Raw genomic sequence first — 19,743 nt, forward strand, 5'->3', positions numbered from 1 at the left:
CTTTGCCTGCTCTGTATGCAGGAGAGAAAGAGAGAAATGAGGGACTACACCAGTGTCACTCAAAGTTTGACTACCAGCAGCATCTCCTGGCATCTGGTGTGACAAGAAAGTTTCTGAGTCCCACCCAGACCTAGAGAATCAGAATCTCCATGAATGCAGACCAGGGACCTGAGTTTTAAGAAGCCCTCTAAGACCGCTGTCTGCACATTAAAGTTTGAGATGCACCAGGATACACTCAATCAGTACCTCTCAAATGTTGCTGAACATTAGAATCACCTGGGGAGCTTTTAAAACTACTCATGCCCACACCACACCCACACCAATAAAATGAGACTTTCAGGGTTGGAAACCCAGAGATAAGCATCTTTTTAAAAAATTTCCCATATGATGGACAAATGGAAAAAAATATGACAATAGAAATTGATTTAAGTAATAGCTACATCCACTTGCAGCAAATGAAATGATGTGTATATTTATTTTAATGGAAACAAATAGCTATTTTTAAATGAAAATACAGTTATAACAACGTCATCCATTTTGTGTATAAGCTGATAGGAAACTTTTGTGAAAGATATATACGAAATATCAATGGCGGTTTTCTTTGGTGGATAAAGTGATTTGTATTCATATAGTTAAAAAAAAAAAAAAAAAAAAAAAACAACTTCCCAGATGATTGCAACATGCAGCCCAGGTTGAGAATCTATAAACTAAGGGAGAGGGAATCACAGTCTTCTGAGATTTCTAGAGTCATTTCCTGTCTCTGCAAAATAATGCAAAGATACTTGGAGTGATTCCTAAAGTATTTTGTAAATAGGTCATCTTTTGGAATGATAATGAACAAGGAAAATAATAGCAAAATATCTTTTTTACAAAATTTTGAGTGGAAAAGAAATGTCTCTTTCAGGAGCAGCTTGTGGTAAACGCCCAAACACAAATCGTATGTTCATAACAAGTTTCAATCCTTTCAACAAATGAATAAGCCAATACCGCCATAGGCAGGATTGCATTTTCTTCCTAAGGTCATCTCAGATGGCAAGGATAAGTTGGCAGAGAAAGGACTCGTAGATATCTGTTTTCTATTACTCTAATTATGGAAAGTGATGAGAGTCCATTTGCTGTTAACGTTTCTGCAACTCTGTGATTTGTGGCCAAATATTGAAGTTTACTTGATGGTGTGGTGATTTTAAGCGCAGCCAACATGATCACAGATAAAGGAAAAGTGCTGAAATGGGGCATTTTTGAAGCACTGGGAGCATGGCTCTCCTTTTTGGCAGCTGGAAGCGGATGGTGTAAACTTCATAGCCCACGGTTGTGTTTATAAGCCCAACCAGTTTGACAGGATTTGACTGAATCAGTAACTGGTCAATTCATTCATCCCATATTTGTTTGAAGTTAATTTTGATGAAAACAAATTTAGTTGAATCTGTTTGCCCAGTTGACCAGATTTTTAGTGGTTTTTCTTTTTTTCCCCACTTGAAGGATAATGTGTCTGCTATATAACCTGAGGGATGATGCAAAAGTCACCAAAATTAAGTTCTCTCGTTGAGGAGGCATGTACTCTGGTGACATTGCAGCTTTGTGATGGTCTTCAGATGAGAAATCCATTCACATCTGGCAGACAACTGGAATGATGGCACTAGTTACCTCTTTAAAGAAGCAGTGGGGGCCATGCAAACCCCAGGCTGCTTTAGCAAATGGTTCTTCTCGTCCTAAAACAAAAATGTAGTTGATCTTAATAGTGGGGGGACCCCAAAAAGGGAGTTAGTCTAACCATGAAAGCATGCTCAGTCTAGGTGCCCATGATCAGATCAAGTAGAGGAAAGCCATGAGAATTAAGCAATCACGCTCAAAGGAGATAGAATATCCTGCTCTCTGGGTTTAAAGGCCATATGTTTCAGAGCAGCCAGGGCAGTACCATATCCTGTGACTTAATACTTCATAAATAGGAAAAGAACTAATAAAAGTGGCCTGGAGATGCTCTAAAACATAGTGTTTCTTCTTTCTTTTCTTCTTGCCAAGAAAAGCTCTCATATTTTAAAGTGGTACGTACTTACCCCTCTAGAGGACACCCTCTAACCAGTGTTTTCCCAAGCATAGGATTCATGCCCCTGCTGGAACATGAGAGAATTTTAGGGACGCAGAATTTTAAAATATAAGCTCAGAATAAGCCCTGGGAAGGAGTACAGAGGCCCGCAGCTCACCTTCTTTTCTCACCCTCAATCTTGTTCTGCAGCGCAAGGGTCCTCACATGCACGTCTATGGACCCAACGAGCCACATTTCGATGCACTAAATACATCTTTCCTAACAACCCCTCTTGCTCACCTCTCACACCTAGGTGTATGCACCCCACCCTCAGGAGGACAAACATGGGGTAGCATCTGGTGGCGCTGGCTGTCTGGAGTGAGCACTGACTGCCTGGAGGACTAGGGTCTAGGAGGACTTGTCCCTTTGACTCTGTGGGTCACTTCCCACGGGTACAGCACAGTTGGGAGAGAACCAACACAGGCCTTCTAAAAGCATGGTGCCCAGGGCAGGGGGCCAGTCACTTTCATCCAAGGGCACACTGTCCGGTCAACCTCCAGCAAGTGTTCTTCCAACTCTGGGTTCAAACACTTCAAAGGGCAGCGTGATCATCACTTCATAAGGTGCTTCAATATTTAGTAAGGGTCACAGACTCCAAAAAGCTGCAAGAGCCAGGAAATAACATAAATGAGTGAAGGAGGCTGATGTAGGTCCAAAGAAAGTGGTGGAGAATGTGGTGAGCTGGAAAGCACGAGCCCTTTCCAAAGGAAACAGCCTCCAGCTGGGAGGCAGACCAAGGGGGAGTTTGGGCTCTGCTGCTGAATCGTTCAAATGTTCAAAAAAAAAAAAGCCAAAATCTAAAATCTTGGACCATTCCTTGATCCTTAAATGTTGGCAACGAATTCCAATTTTGTTTGAAATACTCTGTGGGTACAGCAAGCCACATCTGCTAGCAGTTTTTAACTTATGGGCTACCAGTTTGCAACCTCAGAAACAAAAACCTTCTTCATTAGATTGTATTTAAATATGTTTCCTTGGGAATCCATGCACCTGAAGTAACCAAGAATCACTATCCCTCTTCCAACATGCCTTATTTTGAAGCTAAACCTCATTTTCCCCGAATATCTCCCTTTTTTAAAAAATTTATTTTATTGAAGTATAGTTGATTTACAATGTTGTGTTAATTTCTACTATACAGCAAAGTGATTCAGTTATATGTATATATATACGTTCTTTTCCATTATGGTTTATCACAGGATATTGAATATAGTTCCCCGTGCTATACAGTAGGATCTTGTTGTTTATCCATCCTATATATAATACTTTGCATCTACCAATCCCAAACTCCCGGTCCATGCCTCTCCCACCGTTGGCAACCACAAGTCTGTTCTCTATGTCTGTGAGTCTGTTTCTGTTTCATAGATAAGTTCATTTGTGTCATATAATATGATATTTGTCTTTCTCTTTCTGACTTACTTCCCTTAGTATGATCATCTCTAGATCCATCCAGGTTGCTGCAAATGGCATTATTTCATTCTTTTTATGGCTGAGTAGTATTCCATTGTATATATGTACCACATCTTCCTTATCCATTCACTGTCCACGGACATTTAGGTTGTTTCCATGTCTTGTCTATTGTAAAGAGCACAACTAGCTCTCTTTTTCTTCTTGTTGTTTATCCATCCTATATATAATACTTTGCATCTACCAATCCCAAACTCCCGGTCCATGCCTCTCCCACCGTTGGCAACCACAAGTCTGTTCTCTATGTCTGTGAGTCTGTTTCTGTTTCATAGATAAGTTCATTTGTGTCATATAATATGATATTTGTCTTTCTCTTTCTGACTTACTTCCCTTAGTATGATCACCTCTAGATCCATCCAGGTTGCTGCAAATGGCATTATTTCATTCTTTTTATGGCTGAGTAGTATTCCATTGTATATATGTACCACATCTTCCTTATCCATTCACTGTCCACGGACATTTAGGTTGTTTCCATGTCTTGTCTATTGTAAAGAGCACAACTAGCTCTCTTTTTCTGAGACTACTTAGCTGAAATGTCAGCTGCAGCTTCTGCAGCCTAGCTTCTGTGTCCCCCACAGTCACAGCCACCCCCCTCTGCAAGTTTCTCCTTCATCAGTTTTCATGGGCAGGTAACACCATGAGTGAAATACTTCAGCCATGACTGCTTGTCCTCGCTAGGAACTATTTTTCTTAGGTTCGAATGCCCGGCTTGGAAAAAGGAAATGATGACTCAATCACCAGGCTTCTTGTACAAAGAGGGTGATTTCAGTAGGTGGATGGAAGGCTGACGCTGCTAACAGCATTCTTGATTAGTCGGAGAGTAGCAAATGAGGTGTGTATTTGATGTGCTGTCGGAGTAGCAGATGAAATGCAGCAACCACGACACGGTGGAGGTAGAACTTAATGGATCATCTTGACGTGCCTGGGGCTGATTAGCCGTGGTACAGCTACGTTCAGCTTTTAATTGATTGATTTGAGTTTGTGGTCAGAAAATGACTGTCGGCTCCAGCTTATCTATAATTATCAGTAATCAGAACCAGACTTCTCTCTCCTTAATCGGCCAGGGCTCCTCCAGTGTGCTTGACTTTTCTACTTTTCAGACTTTCTGTAACCACTGCCTAATAGCTTTCACTGCCATAACATGATACCTAGTGACCACCAGAAAAAAGGCTCTGGGGGCACAAATAGAAAGGTAACAGGAATGCTGCTCATTCATTAGCTTAATAGTTTGACTGTTTTGAGTGGAAGACAGTTTCAGGTTAATAGGAGTTCTCTCCACCGAGCTGATCTCCCCAGGCGATGCAGCTGCTTCCCACAAGCTATCTATTTTACATTTGGTAGTGTATATATGTCCATGCCACTCTCTCACTTCCTCCCAGCTTACCCTTCCCCCTCCCCATGTCTCAAGTCCATTCTCTACGTCTATGTCTTTATTCCTGTCCTGCCTCTATAACCCCATTTTAAAAATGAGAGAACTGAGCCTACGAAAGGGTACAAAAAACTTGCTCTAAGCCACACAGCAGAACTAGGGTCCTATGACCCCAAAGGCCAGTTCACTTCACCAGATAAGATTATCTCTTCATCTCTTTCTTATGAATTCATCATTATAAATGCTGTTTTCTCTATGCATTGCCTTATTTCCTGAGAGTGGGGAAGAGTAAATGCTGGAAAGGTCTGAGGAAGGACTCTGGTCTTGATTCATTTGTCATTCTAATCTCATCAAGCAACAGGAAAAGTAGACTGATAGAAATGTTGACTGTATCATTGGTATTTACTATATGTTCCTTCCTTTATGTAACTCTGAGGTATTCGACATGCATAGAAGATATACCAGGGCCCAGGATGAAGGCAGGCATTGGAATTCCTGCTCCTTCCCTTCTGTCACTCATTATCAAATTTTCCTTAGTGGGCCAGGCCCTGCTTTGGACCTAGAGATAGAACAATAAATAAAGCCAAGTTCTCACACTCAAGCAGCTCATATTCTTGCACGAAAAGAGAGGAAATAAACAAATGAAGAAATTGATAAATAAATGTCAGGTGGCAATAAATACGATGAAAATAATAAAGCAGACTTGGGGAGAGTGCCATTTTATGTAGGGTGGTGGGAGAAGGGTTTGAAGAGGAGGTGACATGGAAGCAGAGATGGGAATGAAGTGGTAGATTTCAGGCAGAATAGATATAGCAGGTGCAAGAGCCCTGAGGTATAAATACAGCAGCCATGTGTGGAAAATGGCTGTGTCCAGAGAATGAGAGGGAGAGAGGTAGGCATGGAGATTGGGATGATTGGGAACAAGGTGGGGGGGTGGGGTGGGGCTGGCAGAGAGAGAGTGCAAATCATATAGGGCCTTACAGGCCATAGTAATTACCTTGGATTTTACTCTGAGGGATCTGTCAGGGAAGTTAGATTTAAGCAGAGAAATGACATGATCTTCCTTATATATTTCTTAAGGCTCATTTTGGCCATGACACAAGGGCTAAGGTGAAAGTAGCAGTTAGGGAGCTATTACAGTAGGTAAAACAAGAGACTATGGTGGATCAGACAGAGGTGATGACGATGAAGATATCAATGACTGGCTATTCTTCAAAGGCAGAGTCATTTAGCAGCTGGGCTACTTTAATTGAGATAATTAGCACCTCCTGGTTTCAGTTCCCTCATCAGTAACATGAAGATAAAACACAACCAATCTCATGAAAGCACTGTGCGGATTAAACGAGATCATTTATAAGATGCACTATGCCTGTGGTTGGTTTCCTTTGTTGTTTGGGGCAAAGTCTGCAACCTTTTGGAAAATCCCACTGCATATATACTCAGTGTCCAAGATGTGAGATATAGAAACTTGGGTTCAGAGTAGCAAAAAACAATTTTGAATCTATAGCAAGATTATTTACACATGTCTATCTCAACCTTCCAATAAGAAAACAATGATTGTTATTAATAAGTCTGCCAGCTTTTATGGTTCATCATAGGACCATGGTGCATCAAAAAATATAAAACAATAGGCTAAGGGAGGGAGAAGGGAATGGTGAGAGTCTTACTTGTAGAATAAAAACTGGAAATATTTGTGAAAATATCTTAATAGTGATTATATTTGGTCAGTGATATTGCAGAGCATTTTTAATTTCCTCTGTTCTTTTCTACCTTTTTCAAATCAATACAATTCAAAGGGTATGTGTAAGGGGATTTGCTCCTATATCTAATGAGTAAGAAGAGTTAGAATCCCTGAGAGGAAAAGGGAGACAAGCAAAGAAAATGGAAAGTTGAAATTATAAGGGAGGTAAAAAAAATTGACATTATGAGGGCATCAACTATGCAAAAAACACACCAAGTAGCCATCTAATTTATGCAAATTAATTTAATTATTGATGTCCTGCACTAATTATAGCAACAGACAGGATCCAAAATGACAATATTTAGGAAAAGGATAAAATATAGCAGCAGCATTCAAGTAAAGCTGTGCATCAGAGCAAGGGGTCTGGAGGAGCCAGGCCTGTGCTCCAGTTGTCCTGTTTGGAGGGCCATACCAGGGAGTGCTTCTTTCTTGATCAAGAACCACCGATGGATAAAGAAGATGTGGTGTATGTATACAATGAAATATTACTCAGCCATAAAAAAGCTGAAATCTTGCCATTTGCAACATGGGTGGACCCTGAGGATATTATGCTAAGTGAAATAAATCAGATGGAAAAAGAAAAATACCAAAAGATTTCGCTCATATGTGAAATATATTAAAAATAAATAAAGGATCAAACCAAACAGAACAAAAACAAACACACAGACACAAAGAAAAGAGTAACAGAGGGTTTCTACAGGCATGCATTCCGTTCATGAGGTTTCTGTTTTGCTGAAGCCTTCCCTAAGCCGTGTGGCTGACAGGGTCTTGGAGCTCTGGCCTGGTGTCAGTCCTGAGCCTCTGATGTGGGAGAGCTGAGTTCAGGACATTGGACCACCAGAGACCTCCTGGCCTCACATAATATCAATCAGTGAGAGCTCTCCCAGAGATCTCCATCTTAGTGCTAAGACACAGCTCCACTCAATGACCAGCAAGCTCCAGTGCTGGACACCCCCTGCCAAACAACTAGCAAGAGAGGAACACAACCACACCCATTAGCAGAGAGGTTGCCTGAAATCATAATAAGCTCACATAACCCCAAAATGCACCACAGGACGCAGCCCTGCCCACCAGAAAGACAAGATCCAGCCCCACCCACCAGAACACAGGCACCAGTCCCCTCTACCAGGAAGCCTACACAGCCCACTGAACAAACCTTAGCCACTGGGGGAAACACCAAAAACAATGGGAACTATGAACCTGCAGCCTGCAAAAAGGAGACCTCAAACACAGTAAGTTAAGTAAAATGAGAAGACAGATAAATATGCAGCAGATGAAGGAGAAAGGTAAAAACCCAGGAGACCAAACAAATGAAGAGGAAATAAGCATCTACCTGAAAAAGAATTCAGAGTAATGATAGTAAAGATGATCCAAACTCTTGGAAATAGAATGGAGAAAATACATGAAATGTTTAACAAGGACCAAGAAAAACTAAAGAGCAAACAAACAATGATGAACAACAAAATAAATGAAACTAAAATTCTCTAGAAGGAATCAACAGCAGAATAACTGAGGCAGAGGAACGGATAAATGATCTGGAAGATAAAGGACTGGAAATAACCACCACAGAGCAGAATACAGAAGAAAGAATGAAAAGAATTGAGGTCAGGCTCAGAGACCTCTGGGACAACATTAAACATACCAACATTCAAATTACAGGGAAAGAAGAATGAGGAGAAGAAGAGAAAAAGAAAGGGACTGAGAAAATATTTGAAGAGATTATACTTGAAAACTTCCCTAATATGGGAAAGGAAATAGTCAATCAAGTCCAAGAAGCACAGAGAGTCCCATACAGGATAAATCCAAGGAGAAACACACCAAGACACATATTAATTAAACTATCAAAAATTAAATACAAAGAAAAAATATTAAAAGCAGCAAGGGAAAAGCAACAAAAAACATACAAGGGAATCCCTGTAAGGTTAACAGCTGATCTGTCAGCAGAAACTCTACAAAGCCAGAAGACAGTGGCAGGACATATTTAAAGTGATGAAAGGGAAAAACCTACAACCAAGATTACTCTACCCAGCAAGGATCTCATTCAGATTCAACGGAGAGATTAAAACCTTTACAGACAAGCAAAAGCTAAGAGGATTCAGCACGACCAAACAAGCTTTACAACAAATGCTTACAACAAATGCTAAAGGAACTTCTCTAGGCAGGAAACAAAAGAGAAGGAAACAACCTAGAGAAACAAACACAAAACAATTAAGAAAATGGTAATAGGAACATACATATTGATAATTACCTTAAATGTAAATGAATTAAATACTCCAATCAAAACATATAGACTGGCTGAATAAATACAAAAACAAAACCCATGTATATGTTGTCTACAAGAGACCCACTTCAGACTTAGGGACACATACAGACTGAAAGTGAGGGGATGGAAAAAGATATTCCATGCAAATGGAAATCAAAAGAAAGCTGGAGTAGCAATTCTCATATCAGACAAAATAGACTTTAAAATAAAGACTATTACAAGAGACAAAGAAGGACACTACATAATGATCAAGAGATCAATCCAAGAAGAAGACATAACAATTGTAAATTGTTATAACATAGGAGCACCTCAATACGTAAAGAAAATGTTAACAGCCATAAAAGGGGAAATCGACAGTAACACAATCATACTAGGGGACTTTAACACCCCACTTTCACCAATGGACAGATCATCCAAAATGAAAATAAATAAGGAAACACAAGCTGTAAATGACACATTAAACAAGATGGACTTAACTGATATTTATAGGACATTCCATCCAAAAACAATAGAATACACTTTCTTCTCAAGTGCTCATGGAACATTCTCCAGGATAGATCATATCTTGGGTCACAAATCAAGTCTTGGTAAATTCAAGAAAACTGAAGTCTTATCGAGTATCTTTTCTGACCACAACACTATGAGACTAGATATCAGTTACAGGAAAAAAAACTGTAAAAAATACAAACACATGGAGGCTAAACAATACACTACTAATTCACCACCTGTTTATGATAAAAATTCTCCAGAAAGTAGGCATAAAGGGAACCTACCTCAACATAACAAAGGCCATATATGACAAACCCACAGCCAACATCATCCTCAATGGTGAAAAACTGAAACCATTTCCTCTAAGATCAAGAACAAGACAAGGTTGTCCACTCTCACCACTACTATTCAACGTAGTTTTGGAAGTTTTAGCCACAGCAATCAGATAAAAAGTAATATAAGGAATCCAAATCGGAAAAGAAGAAGTAAAGATGTCATTGTTTGCAGAAGACATGATACTCTTCATGGAGAATCCTAAAGATGCTACCAGAAAACTACTAGAGCTAATTGATGAATTTGGTAAAGTAGGAGGATACAAAATTAACAAAGAAATCTCTTGTATTCCTATACACTAATGATGAAAAATCTGAAAGAGAAATGAAGGAAACGAAAAGAAGAAGTAAAGCTGTCACTGTTTGCAGATGACATGATACTATACATAGAGAAACCTAAAGATGCTACCAGAAGACTACTAGAGTTAATCAGTGAATTTGGTAGAGTAGCAGGATGCAAAATTAATGTGCAGAAATCTCTTGCATTCCTATATACTAATGATGAAAAACCCGAAAGAGAAATTAATGAAACACTCCCATTTACCACTGCAACAAAAAGAATAAAATACCTAGGAATCAACCTACCTAAGAAGACAAAAGACCTGTTTGCAGAAAACTATAAGACACTGATGCAAGATATTAGAGAGGGTACAAACAGATGGAGAGATATACCATGTTCTTGGATTGGAAGAATCAACATTGTGAAAATGAATATACTACCCAAAGCAATTGACAGATTCAATGCAATCCCTATCAAACTACCAATGGCATTTTTCACAGAACTAGAAGAAAAAATTTCACAATTTGTATGGAAACACAAAAGATCCCGAATAGCCAAAGCAATCTTGAGAAAGAAAACGGAGCTGGAGGAATCAGGCTCCCTGTCCTCAGACCACACTACAAAGCTACAGTAATCAAGACACTATGGTACTGGCACAAAAACAGAAATATAGATCAATGGAACAGGACAGAAAGCCCAGAGATAAACCCACGCACATATGGTCACCTTTTCTTTGATAAAGGAGGCAAGAATATACAAGAGAAAAGACAGCCTCTTCAATAAGTGGTGCTGGAAAAACTGGACAGATACATGTAAAAGAATGAAATTTGAACACTTCCTACCACCATACACACAAATAAACTCAAAATGGATTAAAGACCTAAATGTAAGGCCAGACACTATCAAACTCGTAGAGGAAACATAGGAAGAACACTCTTTGACAGAGATCACAGCAAGATCCTATTTGACCCACCTCCTAGAGAAATGGAAATAAAAACAAAAATAAACAAATGGGACCTAATGAAACTTAAAAGCTCAGCAAAGGAAATCATAAACCATAAACCATAAACAAGACAAAAAGACAACCCTCAGAATGGGAGAAAACATTTGCAAACAAAGCAAGTGACAAAGGACTAATCTCCAAAATAGACAAGCAGCTCATGCAACTCAATATCAAAAACACAAAGAACCCAATCCAAAAATGGTCAGAAGATCTAAACAGACATTTCTCCAAAGAAAATATGCAGATTGCCAACAAACACATTAAAGGATGCACAACATAACTAATCATTAGAGTAATGCAAATCAAAACTACAATGAGGTATCACCTCACATGGTCAGAATGGCCATCATCAAAAAATCTACAAACAATAAATGCTGGAGAAGGTGTGGAGACAAAAATCTACAAACCATAAATGCTGGAGAAGGTGTGGAGAAAAATCTACAAACAGTAAATGCTGGAGAAGGTGTGGAGAACAGTACAAGAACCCTCTTGCACTGTTGGTGGGAATGTAAATTGATACAGCCACTATGGAGAACAGTATGGAGGTTCCTTAAAAAGCTAAACATAGAGCTACCATATGACCCAGAAATCCCACTACTGGGCATATACCCTGAGAAAACCGTAATTCAAAATCATGTACCACAATGTTCATTGCAGCACTATTTACAAAAGCCAGGACATGGAAGCAACCTACGTGTCCATCTACAGATGAATGGATAAAGAAGATGTGGCACATATATACAATGGAATATCACTCAGCCATAAAAGGAAACGAAAATGAGTTATTTGCAGTGAGGTGGATGGACCTAGAGTCTGTCATACAGAGTGAAGTAAGTCAGAAAGAGAAAAACAAATACCATATGCTAACACATATATATGGAATCTAAAAAAAAAAAATGGTTCTGATGAACCTAGGGGTGGGACAGGAATAAAGACGCAGACGTAGAGAACGGACTTGAGGACACGGTGGGGTGGGAAGGGTAAGCTGGGACGAAGTGAGAGAGTGGCATGGACATATGTACACTACCAAATGTAAAATAGATGGCTAGTGGGAAGCAGTCACATAGCACAGGGAGACCAGCTTGGTGCTTTGTGACCACCTAGAGGGGTGGGATAGGGAGGGTGGGAGGGAGACTCAAGAGGGAGGGGATATGGGGATATATGTATATGTATCGCTGATTTACTTTGCTATAATGCAGAAACTAACACACCATTGTAAAGCAATTATACTCCAAAAAAGATATTAAAAAAATTAGTTCCGTAAATTGAACAAATGTTACATTAAAAATAAAGAGATAAATTGACAAAAACAAAGAACAGAGTAGTGGTTGCCATAGGGGAAGGGCTGCGGGGGAGAGTGAAATAAGTAAAGGGCATCAACTATATGATTACAGATGAAAACTAAATTTTTGGTGGCAAACAGAAGTAGAAATATAATGTTGTACACATGAAACATATAATGTTATACACCAACATCACCTCAATAAAATTCTTAAATTTTTTTTTTTAAAAAGAACAACTAAAGGGGACTTCCCTTGCAGCCCAGTGGTTATGACTTCACCTTCCAATGCAGGGGGTGGAGGTTCGATCCCTGGTTGGGGAGCTAAGATCCCACATGCCTCGGGGCCCAAAAAACCAAAACATAAAACAGAAGCAACATTGTAACAAATTCAATAAAGATTTTAAAAAATGGTCCACATCAAAAAATCTTAAAAAAAAAAGAAAGCAACTAATGTGTGCATAGAACACCTTCGCAGCAGTGAGCCAATCATGAGCTGTCAGCCTGGACTTCATATACCCTGTTGGTCGCTAAAGCATAGTCCTGCTCTGGAACCACCGTATTCACAGAGCCCTTGAGGTCTGACTGAGATCAGGTGCAAATCATCAATCTTACTGTTATCAATAAACAATGCTGACCAGCTGGTACATACCCCCCAGTAATTCCTCAGATCCACAGTGACAAAGCAGCACTTTTGATCCGTCCATGTCATGCCTTTGCTCCCAAGAGTCCCACTCTTTCCTCTTGAAGGCCACTGGGCCTTCTGCTCCCCCCATCTAGTGGATATGCCAGAAAAATTAGACCCTGCACATTCAAGGATGGACGAAGGAATTTGACCTGCCTTGTCCAGTTTCAGAGTAAAATATCTATAAGGTTAAGCATTGTCACTGCTTAAACAATCACTTCTTAGCATAAGTCTCGCACTTTATTAGGCTTAGAGCCACCACCACTTCTCTCTGCCTTGCCAAATATCTCATTTAGTTACCATATCTAGGTATGAGGAAACTGTGAGGTAGTCCAGAGAAGTTAACTATCCTGCCACACGAACAAGGAATATAATACTAGAAGGCTTAAATGACTTGCTTAATCCCCGACCCTTATGAAATCTAACTTATTAAAGCCTTTTCTCCTTCATGAACTTTCCATCTCTAGTCTAAATCAAATGCATGCATTTCATCAGACATCACAACCTATCTCTCTCTGATTTCAAGACAATGGCCAGGGCACTGATTAGTTCATACAACACCTTTACATGAATCAGACAGAAAACACACCCCTTCCTCTTCCTCTGGGCAGACGCAGCCCCATTCAGGCTAGATCTCAGCTTCCATTCACGTGTGGACATGATGCCCTAGTGCTGGTACAGCCTGCACCACTGTATACAAAGTCCTTCCACAGGACTGGATAATTAAGATGGCTCCCAACAAGAAGAAATTTCCACTTAAATATCTTGTTGACATTTTAAATTAGAGATGTTAAAAGTTGAGGGTATTATCCTGTTCATCAAGCCCTTTTCCATTTTGTCTGCTCCTATCAGTGGTATGCTCAGACCACCTCTGCTCTCAACTTTGGAATCAATATTTATTCTAGACAGCTTGTCTTCTTCCTCATATCCAGGTCGACAGCAAATCTTTCCAGTTCTCTTCTGAAAAGTAAGTATATTCTTTCCCTCCAGCTACAGCCCTCTGTTAGCCTGTGGATTTCATTCTTAGACTCCTGAAGCAGATTCCCAGTCTGTTTTATATTTTAGCCTCTTACACATCCAGATCTTCCAACACAACAAGAAGAATCATATTTCTTGGCCACCAAGTTTAATCATGTTAATCCCTTTCTCAGAACACTGCATCTGCTAAAAATAAAAAATAAATAAAAAATTCTCAGCTTTCATACTCGTTCCTAGTTTTAACCGCACAAAAATCCCCTTGGTTGTATAGCACTGTTATAGGTTGGGTGGTCCGGCAGCGGACCTGACAGAGAGCTTAGTGTGCAGTATACAGAGTGTTCCCTTGGGATTAACACCTGTGGAAGGGAGTGGAGGGAAAAGCCGGATTGGGCAGAAGAAATACAGATGGTGATACAGACCTGACAGACTGGACGGCCTTAGCCAACCCCACAGGGAGCTCCAGAACCTGTCAGTTATCCCACCCAGGGCTAAAATGGGTGAGCTTTTACACCCCTACTTCCATCGGTCATTGTTCGTGGGCCCCCCAAGGGAGGGGATGACCTTAGGTAAGGCAGCTCTCTGCAGCTGAGACAGTCCTTGAAGGGGCTGAGAACCACAGGCTGTCTGCTGAGGATAGTAGCCAGAGACATGTCCCTCTCAGAAGGAGGTTTTGGGGTGCACATCTACGTGCCCATCACAATCTATCCCTTGTGTCACTTGGATCCACTTCTTCAAATACATTCGGGGAGCGGTTTTCCCATCGTTCTAACCAAGCATCTCTTCCTGTGGAAAACTAAGATGAAAGTCACCGGAATGAACCACAGCCCCTGCTCCTGCACCTGGTCTTGGAGATGCAACTGATACTCATCATCTCTCTTCTCCATTATCCAGTCTAGAATCTCCCCACCCCAGGCAACATCTCAGCTGGTATTATGGCTTATCTGGTGGCATACACTAGATTCTCATCTCTGAGGGATCTGGGCCCCTGGTCACCATGCCCTTATCAGGCGAGGGGTGCTGCACTGGTCCATTCACCATCACAGTGGGACAGGTACAACGGACACCCAAGTGGAATCACTCGGATGTCACACTCTTCCTCTCCGCAGCTGAGCCTCCAGTGCTGATCAGAGCCAGTTACTCTGCCAAGATGGTGACTCCACTCGTTGCCTATTGTCCCTGAAAACAAGAAACCCGAAGTGTCCGGACAGGAGCCATAGAATATAGTGAAATGAGACTCTTTGTCGTGCCCCTGGCAGAAGTGTCACCCTTGGGGGGAAAAGAACTTCTAACCCTCCAGACATGTGGGAATGGAAAGCACAACTTGGCCGGACTTTCCTTCTCTACTGAAATGCTAACTTTAGTGCACTGACTAACCATAGTTTGCTCTCTGTTGCAACCACAATGGATGTATTTTTGCCTTCTATTCATGATTTACTTACCGCTGGGTGCTTCTCCGTGATGTTTCTCCATTATGGGCTACGCTTCTACAGCCTCCAAACCATTAACGTTCTTCCTTTCCAAAGTAAAACAGATTAAAATGGTATCAGGCTAGAAGTTCCTATTAGAGATGGCTGTCTTCAAAAAATTCCCTTTAAAACATCCATGCGGCAGTAATAACAAATGAAAGCATGCAATATTGAAACTCAGCATAGCAGCTGGCTATTTGTCATTATTCCTGGAGGACTTTTCACAATGACAGAGCAGATAATAGTGGTCTATTATTCCTACCTTATCAAAAGCAAAGACTTGTGATTTGAGTGGTGACCTTTTCAAAGAACATTGTAGAAAAGAAAATAGAACCACATTCTTTACATTTCTTAAATGATATTAAATGTGAGCCAATGCATGTGTCCTGGCAACACTTCTTATATCTGCTTTTCTCTTCTTAGTACTCAACTCCATTGCTTCTGGAATCTCTCATTGGCTGACTCTCAGCCCCAATTCTCCCTCTCCACTCTGTCCATTCAGCTTTTATTCTCAATCCTTTTCTTTTTCCTATATTGCATTATTGAGTAACTCCACTGAGCCTCACTAGTTAATTCTTTTCTCTAGTCTTTCCGTCATTTCTTCCCCATCTCATTCTCTACACTCTTATTAGGCATCACAGAGCTGTAGAAAATCACTTGGGAGACACAGACTGTCCTCAGAGGGTAGAGAAGGAAAAAGAATGGGGGAAATAGGGAAAACTGTCTTGCAAGTAAAGAATCTTCTTTGAAAAACTGGATGTTTGGGGGAGGGAACAACACTGCCCTGCTAGCCAAGAGGCAAATAAGAAGGCATTCCAACTCTCTCTGAGAGCATGACCACATCTAGCTCAATATATGGAGTGAATACTCAACCAGAAAAACAAGCAGCTGCTTCCTTACTTAAGAGACTTCTTTGGGGGGTCCTCGAGTCACCCCCCTTAGCAGACCAGTACCATTCCATTCCATCCAGCCAGCCATCTATTCATGTCATTTAATCAGCAGTTATTTATTGAGTATCTACTACTATGTGCCAGTTCAAAGAATGTTCCAAGATCATAGGAGGAATTAAAAACTGTTGTTTGGGCCTTCACTTTAATAGAGAAACACAATGTAACAATGTTTTCGAAAACAAGAGAAACAAGGCCAAGTATCAGGACAACAAATGTAAATGTTTTCAATTCCCCTATGAAACCTGAAGACTTTCAGATTCAATGAACAAGAGTATCCAGAAAATCATGATATGTAGAAACAAAACACTAAAAACAGTAAATGGTGGTAAATTCATACTGTAGAGTACTATAAAGCAATAACTGTGAATAAACTACAGCTATATTCAACAACATGGATAAATTTCTCAAACAAAATATGGAGAAAAAGAAGCCAGAGTTAAGAGTGAAATCACTCATACAGAGTGATTTCATTTCTCTAAAGCTGGAAAAGAGGGACAACAGAGTTACCGTGTTAGAAATGAGGATAGTGATTACTTTTGAGGAGGAGGGAGGGTGTAGGGTTTGGGAGGGGGCATCGGAAGATTTCTGAGTGCTGAGAATATGCTTTCTTGAGTACTGTTACATATCTGTGCTCACTTTGTGATAATTCACTGAATTGTATGTGTTTATATATTGTGGATATTTCTGTATATACCTTAGAATTCAATAAAATATGAAGAAACAAAATTATATCTGTGATACCTCATATTTCACCCCATCGTAGTATTGGGGGGAAAAGATAAAATTAGAATGCTTGGGAACTAGACAAATTCTGAATAGAAGTAGTCAAATATTTCAGTACACTGAACCCCAGATTCAGCATGCAATAGACAACCTGCCAGGGATCTGGTCATTTTCAACTGAGTATGAGGCATGGGTATTAATACCTCTCTTGACTACAAAAGACAGATGATTTCGCAGGCTCAGTGACTCTATTTGGTAAGATGGTCAGGAAAGAATCTCAGCAAATTCTGCTATTGTCCAGCAGTGGATAAAAAGTGTTTTGGTGGTATGATTTTCCTAGAGTTTTCAGTCAATTTTATCAGATTGGTCAAAGTTGCCATTTTTGTTTGTTTCTTTCTTTTTTTTAAATTTTGTGTCAAAGTTGCCTTTGACCAGACTTTGGAGGAATATAAATACTGACTCTTCAATATATGTGAAGGACTGAAACTCTACTCTGATGAATAGACCTTTAAAAAGGTATTCAGTGAACAAAAATCTATGTGAGTGAGCACAGATCCTAGAAATGTCTCCATCATCACCACTGGCTTTATCCCATCCTTGGTACTGAATACAAGATCTTCCTGGAGTTCAGTAAATATTATACAATGCAAGATTTGTGGGGAGCTCGCTACAATTCCTTTAATGGTCTGACTCAGAGATATCAGGTTATAGCTGCAAGGAAAAAAAAAATTAGAAGAGAAAGAGAAGTTGAGTGTTTTTGAACCCTTTAAGAGTTACTGAGTAGACACATTAAGCAAATGTTTAAGGCTTTCTTATCCTGTGTTATTTATTAAATGAATACTTATTGAATGCCTCCCTTGTGCCAGGCACTATTCTAAGAGCTAGGAACACAACAGCGACCAAAAGAGATAAAAATCCCAGATTTCATGGAGCGGATATTTTAATTAGGGGAGACATAAAATTAAAATAAACATTATATGTGACAGGTAATGAACGATATGTAGAAAAATTAAAGCAGAGAATAAGGAAGGGGGGAGATTTCAATTTTAAATAGGATAATCACTGAGAAAGTAACATTTGAGAAAATACCTAAGGGAGTTGAGGGTGCATGCTTTAAAAAAAAAAATCTGAAGGAAAATAAATCCAGGCAGACATAGTAGAAAATGGACAGGCACTGAATAGGGAATGTCCCTACCTTACGTGAAAAACAGCACGGAGGTCAACATGGCTGGAGTGGAGTGAGTGATGGGGAAAGTATTAGAAGATAAAGTCAGAGAAATAGCAAGGGGTACCACCTATTGTGGGCCATTATAGGACTTGGGCTTTTACTCCGAGTGATGCGGGAAGCTCCCATTAGTTTTTGAGTGAAGGATAGCACACTCTGACTTATCTATTGAAAGCACTACCCTGGCTGGTATGTTGAGTACAGACTCAAGTTGGGTGATGACAGAAGCAAGAAGACCATGTAGGAAGCTATGACACAAACAAGTGAAAGGTGAGGTGGCTTAGACTAGGTAATTTGCAGTGAAGATGATGAGAAGTGATCAGACTCCGGATATATATGGAAGGTAGAGACAAACAGTATTTAATAGATTTTTATTTAGATAATTTGAACACATGATATGAGATTAAGAGAGGAATCAGAAATGGTTCCAAGATTTTTGGTCCAAGCATCTGGGAGGTTGGAGTTGCCATTGACTGAGATATGGAAAACTGCAGAAAGAGCAGATTGGGAGGTAAGCACAGGAGTTCAGTTTTGGACACATTATGTCTGAGTTGCCTAGTGGACATCTAGGTAGGGAATTGAGTAAGTTTTGAATTCAGAGCAGAAATTCTGAGCTGATCCTTTTAGCATGTATTGAATCCCGTCATTTTTTCACTCTAAACCATCCAATTACTTCCCAGATATAAACTTAGGGAACTGCCAGCATTCGGATGCTTTTTAAAGCCATGACAAAAGATGAGGTCACCAAGAGAATAAGAGTACCTAAAAACAGAGATGAGGTGAAAGGATGGGGCCGTGGGTGACTCCAACATAATCTCTCACCAGCCCTACCTAGAGGAAACTGAAAATATCTCCAGAGAGAGAACCAGGCCATCTGGACTTGTAGGGCTCAAAATACTCTTGGAGATCTGAGGAAACCTGGGCGCCACCTTCAGGGTTCGTGTCCATGTCGCTGGTGTCCTGCAAGGCCATGGGAGTTGTCTACTGTCCTCTGTGGGGTTTGACAACTGGAGCAAAGCACAGAAAGCAGCTGTTAAATTAAGGGACATGATAATGAAGGGATAATCTAAAGATCCCAATCAAAGGGCATTATTGCTTCCTCCTAGAGAGCCAGAATTTTGCTCTGAAATTGGTATAAACTACAACTGGTTACAGAGATGTTGAACTAGGTGCTGCCCAGTGAAATGGAAATATAAGAATCTGTTTGACCATTGGATTCCTGCCCCGTCTTCCTGAGAGCATAATGTGACAACTGTGACCGTTGGAAAAGGAAAGAAGCCAATAACTGAAATGAATCAGGTTATTGGGGGCCTAAGACACATAAACAAAACTTGCCTAAATGCAAAACATTTGCCTTGCCAATTTGGACATTTTTTTTCTGGGAATCACTCAAAGCAGCAATTCTCTAGAGCT

Source organism: Physeter macrocephalus, chromosome 4 (genome assembly GCF_002837175.3).
Source record: "Physeter macrocephalus isolate SW-GA chromosome 4, ASM283717v5, whole genome shotgun sequence".
Taxonomy (NCBI): domain Eukaryota; kingdom Metazoa; phylum Chordata; class Mammalia; order Artiodactyla; family Physeteridae; genus Physeter; species Physeter macrocephalus.